Genomic DNA, 8,675 nt, shown 5'->3' with positions numbered 1-8,675 from the left:
GGGGAAAGGGTACAGACGGGGCTGGGAAAAGACACTGAGGCCAGATGGCCAAGGGCCTCAAATGACAAGAGAAGGAAACTTGAATTTATTGTGGATGTGTGTTCCCGAGTCCTCAAAACTACGCTACGAGGTGATGGCTCAGAGACATCAAGTGACTTGCCCAAGATCACACAGCTATGAAATTGTGAGCCTGGGATTCAAGAGCAGTCTGACTCTAAAACCCAGGTGTGGTATTGCCCTGGATTCTGTCAATCCAGGGGCAGTGGGCAGGACAGACCACGAAGGAAGCTCACAGATGAGAAGGGTCTTCACAAAGATTATTATAATGCAATTTGGAATGGGTTTTTGGTCCCTAAATCCATGAGCTCCTGGCCGATTTCTTCCTTTTTTGGAAGCACAAACCTCCCACCAGCTGCCTAAAAAGCGTATTCACCCTCCAGTGCTTCTAAGGAGACGGGCGCTAGACGGAGGCCTTGAGGCCAGCCCTGAAACTGACTGGGGATCTTGGCCCGCCCCACCCCTGCCCCTCTTCCCTTGGAGGCCACCTCCCCCTTGCCACGGGTCAGCACAGCCCTGCCCTGTATTTGCTCTCAGGGCGGTCCTCAGAGGGCCGGGTCACGTGCTTCCTGGAAATCAATGTGTGTTTGACCAGCTGCCTCCCTTCCAGTCTTCATTGTATAATTCTGCCCCAGGAATGCAAAAACATTGGTCTAGCAAGATTTGTTCTTTTTAAATCTGGCCGGAGCCTCACTAAGGTGCATTAATCTTTAACTGTTTATAGATTTTTCTGCTTAGAATATATGCCCCGTGCTTACATTTCACGTGGGGATTCAAGTTCTGCTTCAATACTGATGATGACTTAGGAGACATATTTTTCTCTCTGGGATTTTCTTCAGCGGGCTTATCTATCAGATCCAGCATGCCAAGGCCCCCATAGATCTTTGCCTCATTTGGGAGACCGTAGCTGGTTAAGACCTTGGGCTTTGGGTCAGACACAGCCAGACACACATTCAGTCCCCAGCCCCGCCACTCCAGCCATGTGACCTCAAGAAAATCACAAAACCTCTCTAAAGCTCATTTTCTTCTGAAAACCAAGACCCGGTGGAGTCATATCCTGCCCAGGGTGCTATAATCAGCCCAAAGCGCATATATGGTTGTAACATTACTTCTGAGAGCCCTCGGCTCTGCAAGGACTCCATCTCCTCACCCACCCCTCCTACCCCTCACCCTTTTCTTTCTCCCCTCTTCTTCCAGGAACAGCTGCCTACTCCTTCTCTGTCCACTAAGTCAACCTGTTGGGGCTGCCTCCAATCTTCCCTTCACCCAATAAGAAGGCCCAGGGTAAAGTACACAAAACCACCATCTTCCTTAAAAGGCAGGGCAGTGGGACAAGTTGTAAATACATATAGTTCATATTTTTTTTTCAAATTTATTACTGGCCAAAAATATTTTAAAAGTTATCACCCAAAGTGAAAGTACAAAATAAATCTCCTGTTTAAGTTTTAACCTCCCGAGTACCTCAGGACTGCTCAGGAAAAGTGATAAACAAACAAACAAACAAACCTGGGCCTCCTGGAAACAAAGCAAATGCACGTGGGTCAAGAATCAGTCCATACTTAGTCTTCTATCTAAAATTCGGCAATGGCTGCTTCTAGCTGCCCACCTTCTCAGATAACCTGCCCCCCACCTCCCACTTTAATCCCTTTATAAGCCTGTCCCAAGGGAGGTATGCTGGCTGGCCAGCAGTTGGCAGATAAATTATATTGACCCCTTTCTCACCTTGTAGTGACTCTGGTATCACCTAATTGCTAATGCCATATCACTTAAAAACTCCTTGAGTAAGGATGCCTGGGTGGCTCAGTTGGTTAAGTGTCTGCCTTCAGTGTGGGTCATGATCCTGGAGTCTCTGGATCGAGTCCCACATCAGGATCCCTGCTCAGTGGAGAGTCTGCTTCTCCCTCTCCCTCTGCCCCTCCCCCCGCTTGTGCTCTCTCGCTCTCGCTCACTCTCTCTCTCTCAAATAAATGGATAAATTAAAAAAAAAAAAATCCTTTAGTAACAGTTTCTGGCCAAAACACTCCACATCACGGTCATGACATGGCAAGGCATGGAATCATGACATCTCCAGTCTTTCCATCTACCATATTGCTCCTCGGATGAAATGACCATTTAAAGACTGAAATCAGACTAACACTCAGAGACGGACCTCTTCTCATTTCCTACCAGCTACGCCACTATACAAGATGCTATCTCCCAGCAGAACCAGTGCCCTGGGGGCCATCCTGTCAGGTGTCTGTAACTTCACCAAAATCCTCCAGGTCCTGCCATCTGGGTTGGTGGGCCTCTACTCCAGAAGGTCTCCACCCCTGGAGAGGACCGTGGGGTCGAGAACTGCAGCACAATCACCACCCTGACACGGCCTTGGAAGGGCGTGTGTGGGGGCTTCCGCCAGTGTATGGGTGATCCCCCCCCCCCCCCCCCCACATCTATGCCTGCCCCATAGCAATCACCGCATTCCACAGGACCCAGGCTTCCTTTTCCAAGAGGCATTCTCCTTGCAAATAGATGTCTAAGGGGCCAGAGCATTGGAAAATTGGGACCCAGATATCTTTGTAGAAAGGGGGTAAGTCTGCAGAGGTGCGCTGGGGTAGATAAAGTAGAAAGTGCTCTGTTCACAAAACTGCCACAACCCACGAGCTCTCCCCACTGCGTGTCCTGGCTCTGCCTGCTGGACCACATCCTCACTGTAGGCAAGACCCTTGCCAGTCTTCCCCTTCTCTGCCACCCTTACCATGGTGCTCTCACCCTCCGGCAGCAAGCCAGGGGAGCTGCCACCCCACCCCGCGGATGGAATAGCAGGAAGGCGTATGAAAGTGACCCCCCCCCCCCCCCCCGCAAAAAGTGGACCCCGGCATGCCTCAGTGGGAAGCCTCCCAAGATGGTGGACATCTATGACTGCCCATTGGGCATCTCCCATCTTTCCAGACCCTGGGAGGCCCTGCTCTCCTTGGGGCCCTGAGCCTCGTGCACCGTTTCTGGTAGCATGTTACACTGAGCAGTCACTCACGTGAGGTAACATACAGGAATAAGGACCGTGAGTGGGGTTTACAAACACAATTTAATCAAACAAAGCCAGAAGACCTATCTGTGCTCAGCAGTCCCACCCCATTCTGATGGTCACTCACAGGGACAGAGGGGACCCATGGGGGCTTTTACAGTCCTGGCCAAATAAGGAAATGACTGCTCACTCCGTGGTGTCGAAACCCTCCCCAAATGCAAAGGCAAAGTGCTCTGACATACCCTGTTTCAACCAGCAAAAAGCCAAGCTTTTGACAACACAACCCGTTAGTGAGGAAACAGACACCGACGCATCAATGCTGGTGAAAGGGTTCGAGCCTAGGGAGGAAATCTGGCAATATCTACCAAGAATACTTTTAAGTATTAGTCCGTTGACACAGCAATCCCACCTCCAGGAATCTATCCCAAAGATACACTCACAAAAATAGAAAAAGACTTAACCTCTTCATTACAGCACTATTTGTTACAGCAAAAGATTGGAAACAACCACTGAGCAGGGGATGGATTCCAGAAGCTACGGCACAGTCATACGATGGAGCGCTATGCCACCAGAGAAGGGAAGGAGGAGGCTCTCCCTGTACCACTGTGAGTGGTTTTACGCTAAAAAAAAAAAAAAAAAAAAGGATAGGGGCGCCTGGGGGGCTCAGTCAGTTAAGCATCCAACTCTTGCTTCTGCTCAGTTCATGATCTCAGGGTCCGGAGATTGAGCCCCATGTTAGGCTCTGCGCTCAGTGTAGAGTCTGCCTGTCCTTCTCCCTCTGCTAGTCCCCCACTCTCTTTCTGTCTCTCAAATAAATAAATAAATAAAATCTTTAAAAAAGAAAAGGATATAGTAAGCCACTATTTATCTAAGAAAGGGAAAGTATGACTATATAATATATTTATATTTTTAAATTTTTTTTTAAGTAGGCTCCATGCCCAGTGTGGAGCCCAGTGCGGGGCTTGACCTTACCACCCTGAGATCAAGACCTGAGCAGAGATCAAGAGATGCTCAACCGACTGAGCCACCCGGTGCCCCGATATTTATATTTTTAAATGAAAAGATAGGCCATTAAAAAAATGGCAATGTATGAAACTTGTTTGGATCCTTATTCAAACAAACTAAAAAAATTTATGAAATAAGTGAACACTTTCTGGATATTTGATGAAATTAAGGAATTGTGTTAATTGGTTTTTAGTTGTGATAATGGTGTTGTGTTATTGTTTTTAACAAGCCTATCTTTTAGAGATACTTCTCAAAATGTTTCCAAATGAAATGATATGGACATAGGTGGTCTTTGCTTCAAAATAATTTTGGAAATAGGGCGCCTGGGTGGCTCAGTTGGTTAAGCAACTGCCTTCGGCTCAGGTCATGATCCTGGAGTCCCGGGATCAAGTCCCGCATCGGGCTCCCTGCTCGGCAGGGAGTCTGCTTCTCCCTCTGACCCTCCCCCCTCTCATGTGCTCTCTGTCTCTCTCATTCTCTCTGTCTCAGATTTAAAAAAAAAAAAAAAAAAAAAAATCTTTAAAAATAATTTTGGAAATAGGAGGGTGGGTGGGAATGTAGATGAAACAGAATTGGCCATGGGTTAATAATTTTTGAAGCTGGTGGTGAATCCATGGGAGTTCCATATACAATTCTCTCTATGTTTATGTACGTTTAAAATTGTCCACAATAAAATAGCTAGGAAAGCAAAGAACAGTGAGAGAGAAGGAAGGGAAGACTCCCCATGCAGTGTGTGTCACAATCTGTAGAAACAATTGTCATGTGTCAAGGAAAGGTTGCACTCTGCAGAGCCATTTTCTGGACAGAACTAAATCCCCAGGTTAACCCGTGGTGTGTCATTTGCACATCTGCATGTTCATGAACGCATCAAAGAAGAGCATCCTCAGTAGACCCTGGTGCCCCTCAGCCCCCGTGGCCTCTTGACAAACCCTCTCACTCCTGAACACAGCCGACACAGGAAGGCAGCTTTGCTGGGCCCCTCTCATCCCTTCAGACATTAACCTCACAGATGGCACCCTGACAGCTCAGGGATTGGAGCAGGGTCGTTCTCCATAAAATAACTCCAGAAACATTTTTGAACACAGGAAAAGGGAAGATCTTTTTTACAAGTCACCAAAATAAAATGAGCTCTTTAGAAGAGAAGCAGGGGTGTGATGTCAGATGAGTAAGGTTTTCTTTATAAGCACGAGGGAGGAGTATGTCACCGCCTGTCCCCTGCTAGGAGACTCAAGTCTCTGGGTGTGGGAGACCTGCAAAGAGGGTGGGGATGGGGCTGGAAGGCACACTCTGCCCCAGCATCTTGCAAGGAGCGTCTTTTGGGGAAGGGACAGAGCCTCAGAGTCTGTTCCTGGGCTCTCTGCTCCAACCCCTTTGCCCCAAGGAAGCTCTGCTGCCCCCAACAACTGGGAACACCCAGCAAGCTGCTTGACCTCTCGGTGATGCGGGGACAGGACTGCCCACCACACGAGGTGATTATAAGGATCGTGGGCAATCGGTGAATCATTTCATGGAGATGGCTCCCTGAGCTCTAATTTATCCCCATAGAGCAGACTGATCCACTAAAGAATGAAAAGCACATTTGCTCCCTAGCTCCTCTGAGCTCTCCTCTCCCCCAGGAGCTCCCCCTGGGGGCCCTTGGCTCTCTCCTGTCCTCCCTCCCTCCACCTCAGGATTGCTCACTGTGCTTACGAGTGCCATTGTATACACACAGCCTCAGGGTGGTTCCCCGCTGGCCTGCTTCCTCTTCTCCGTGTTCTTGATGGCTCTTTGGGATTGCACATGGATCTCCGCTGCTGTTCTTTAAGACTAGGGAATGAAGCAAGCCCAATTAGGATGCTGTAGAGTGCTTACATCTCCCTTTCAGTCATTAACAAGCCTGCTCCTTCCTCAGCACTCCTTTGTTCCCTTCTCTCTCCTCTCCTCCCCTCCTCCACACCACTCAGATCCTGCCTATTGTCAAGATCCAACTGGAGCCTCACCTCCTCCAGGGAGCCCTCACTGATTGTCAACTCCACACAGATCCTCCTCTCTTCTTTATACACCCTTCTCAGTTACTCTCTTTGCTTTACACATCCCAAGTGATAGCACCCCAGACAAAAAGAAACTCCAAAAGATATTGAATAATGGATTAAATCAAGCAGGACAGAGAAGGCTGAGGAAGGATAACCGTGATGATACCTAATGATTCGTGACACTCACAGGGCACTTTTCACCTCAACTCACTGGACTTACCTTAAGGCCCCAGAAGAGGACACAGGCCAGAACCCTCTGTCCCTTGCCTTTTCCCTCACTCGTAAGGCTTCTCTGGCCCAAAGAGCAGTGTGTCTGGAGTATACTCTGTGCCATTCCCCTCTTTATCCATTGTCTCCTTTGCTTCTCACCACCTTAAGAGGTAGGTAGTCAGAGTGTCCCCATTTTACAGGTGTGGGAACTGAGGCACAGAAAGGAAAAGCCACTTCCCCAAGATCACTCAGCTAGACAGTGACACATTCAGCTTCAAAGCAAGCACTCTGCCTCTAAAGCCTGACCTCACAACTGGCCCCCAGCTGCATGGAACAGCACAGCCAGCAGGGGCCACGCTTGGGAGAGCCCTCCGGGGAGGAGACCCAGCAGGTCAGGAGTCTATTGACTCACCGGGGGACAAATGCAGCACAACCAGGCTCAATTAACTGCCATGGGTTCAGCCGGCCAGCTCTGAAGAGTGAAGTCAGATGGGCAGGCCATGTCCAAAGTGGCCAGGGGAGCAAGGAGTGGCCAAATGTTGGTCCTTTGGGATGGACAGGCGAGGACCAGACAGGCGAGGAGGGCATGCCTCTCTGCCTAGAACATGAAGGGACCACAGTGGGCATGGCAGACAGCGAGAACAGACTGGGCCCCTGCTGCATGCCAGGCACTCTGCTGGGTGTTTGGCATAAGCCATCTCAGGAGACTCAGCAAGCACAAAGAGAGAAAGTTAGGAAGGGTCAGAAATCCAGCTGCCTGAGCTGGACAACTCAGGGGAGCAGGAAGAAGAGCTTAGACTAGTTTGGGGTGACCAAGAAATGGCCAGTTCACTGTTTAAGCCTTTGGCTGACTCTCTGTTCTGGAGAGTCAGGCTGACAAGGAAACCCAGGGCCATGGCTGGCCCTGAGTGATGCCAGAGAGAACCCAGTCCATGCCAGGCCCCACCCGTCCACCTGACTGAGCCACAAGGGTTCCTTCCTGCACCTTCAGGTTGGGCAGGGCTGAGACAGGTTGCCCTAGCTGTCCCCCTGGGATAGGCCCCGAGCTGGCTAGGGAGGAACACAGAGCCAGGGTCTGTGCAAACAACTGATGGCCTGAGCATCCCAGAGCCAGGTGAGAAGAGACAGGGAACCGGCCGGACAGGGTACAGCTGCCTAGAACAGTGGTTCTCAGTCAGGGGTGATTTTGTACCCTTCTCCCAGGCATTCGGCAATGTCTGGAGACATCCTTGTGGGGGGTGCCAACAGGGATCTAGTGGGTAGAAGCCAAGAATGCTGCTAAACATCCTTCAGTACAAGGACAGACCACCACCACCACCCCCAACAGAGAATTATGTGGCCCCCAAATGGCAACAGTACCATGGTTGAGAAACCCTGGTGGAGAGCAAGCTGGGTGAGAGGGGCTTAAATCCAAGCCTCTCCCTGGGACTGAGCTGTCCCTACCCTGAGGAAGAGGCATCCCTTCCTAACTCAGCCAGATGCAACACAAGTGAGTACTCACATGAGCCTCAGGCTGAGGGCAGGGGGCGGGGAGGGGGGAGGGTAGGGAGGAAGCCATGGCAGTGCTAGGGAGGAAGAGAAAAGTACCTGCTGTCACCTAGGCTTTGATTTGTGCAAAAAGCAATTTATAAGAGATATTTCATCTTTAATAGAGGGTCAAAAAGTCAACCCACATGATTATGTCATCTCCTTACTGACAAAGGCAGAGGTTTTAAAGCACTCTGACATACCCACTGGGTGGGAAAGGAAATGTGATCCAAGATCTTCATTGTGAAACTGTTTCTAATAGCAAAGGATTGGAAACAACACAAATGTCCATCAGTGGTGGACAAGCTAGATAAACAATGGAATACCTGCAAAAGAATGACATTTTCAATGTACAGAAATAGAAAGATCTCCAGAATGTATTAAGTGAGAAAAAACAAAGTGCAGAGCACTGTGGAGGACTGCGCGGCCGTTAGGTGAAAGGGAAAGGGAAAAAAATCAACGTGTATCTATCGTTGCTTACATTTGCATAAAGCAGGGGATCTCAAACTTCACTGTGCATTAGAACCACCCAGAGGGGGCGCCTGGGTGGCTCAGTCGGTTAAGCGACTGCCTTCGGCTCAGGTCATGATCCCGGAGTCCCGGGATCGAGTCCCGCATCGGGCTCCCTGCACAGCAGGGAGTCTGCTTCTCCCTCTGACCCTCCTCCCTCTCATGCTCTCTGTCGCTCATTCTCTCTGTCTCAAATAAATAAATAATAAAAAAAATCTTAAAAAAAAAAAAAAAAGAACCACCCAGAGGGCCTTTTTAGCCATACTTCAAACAACATCAACCTCGCTTTTATCTGGGGGAGGGATGTGGAAAGTACCCACTTTCCTTGCCCAGAGTGCAACTGCCCAGCTTTC

Source organism: Mirounga leonina, unplaced genomic scaffold, assembly GCF_011800145.1.
Source record: "Mirounga leonina isolate KUSES-001 unplaced genomic scaffold, KU_Mleo_1.0 Mir_115, whole genome shotgun sequence".
NCBI lineage: Eukaryota > Metazoa > Chordata > Mammalia > Carnivora > Phocidae > Mirounga > Mirounga leonina.
This window is presented reverse-complemented; position numbering follows the sequence as displayed.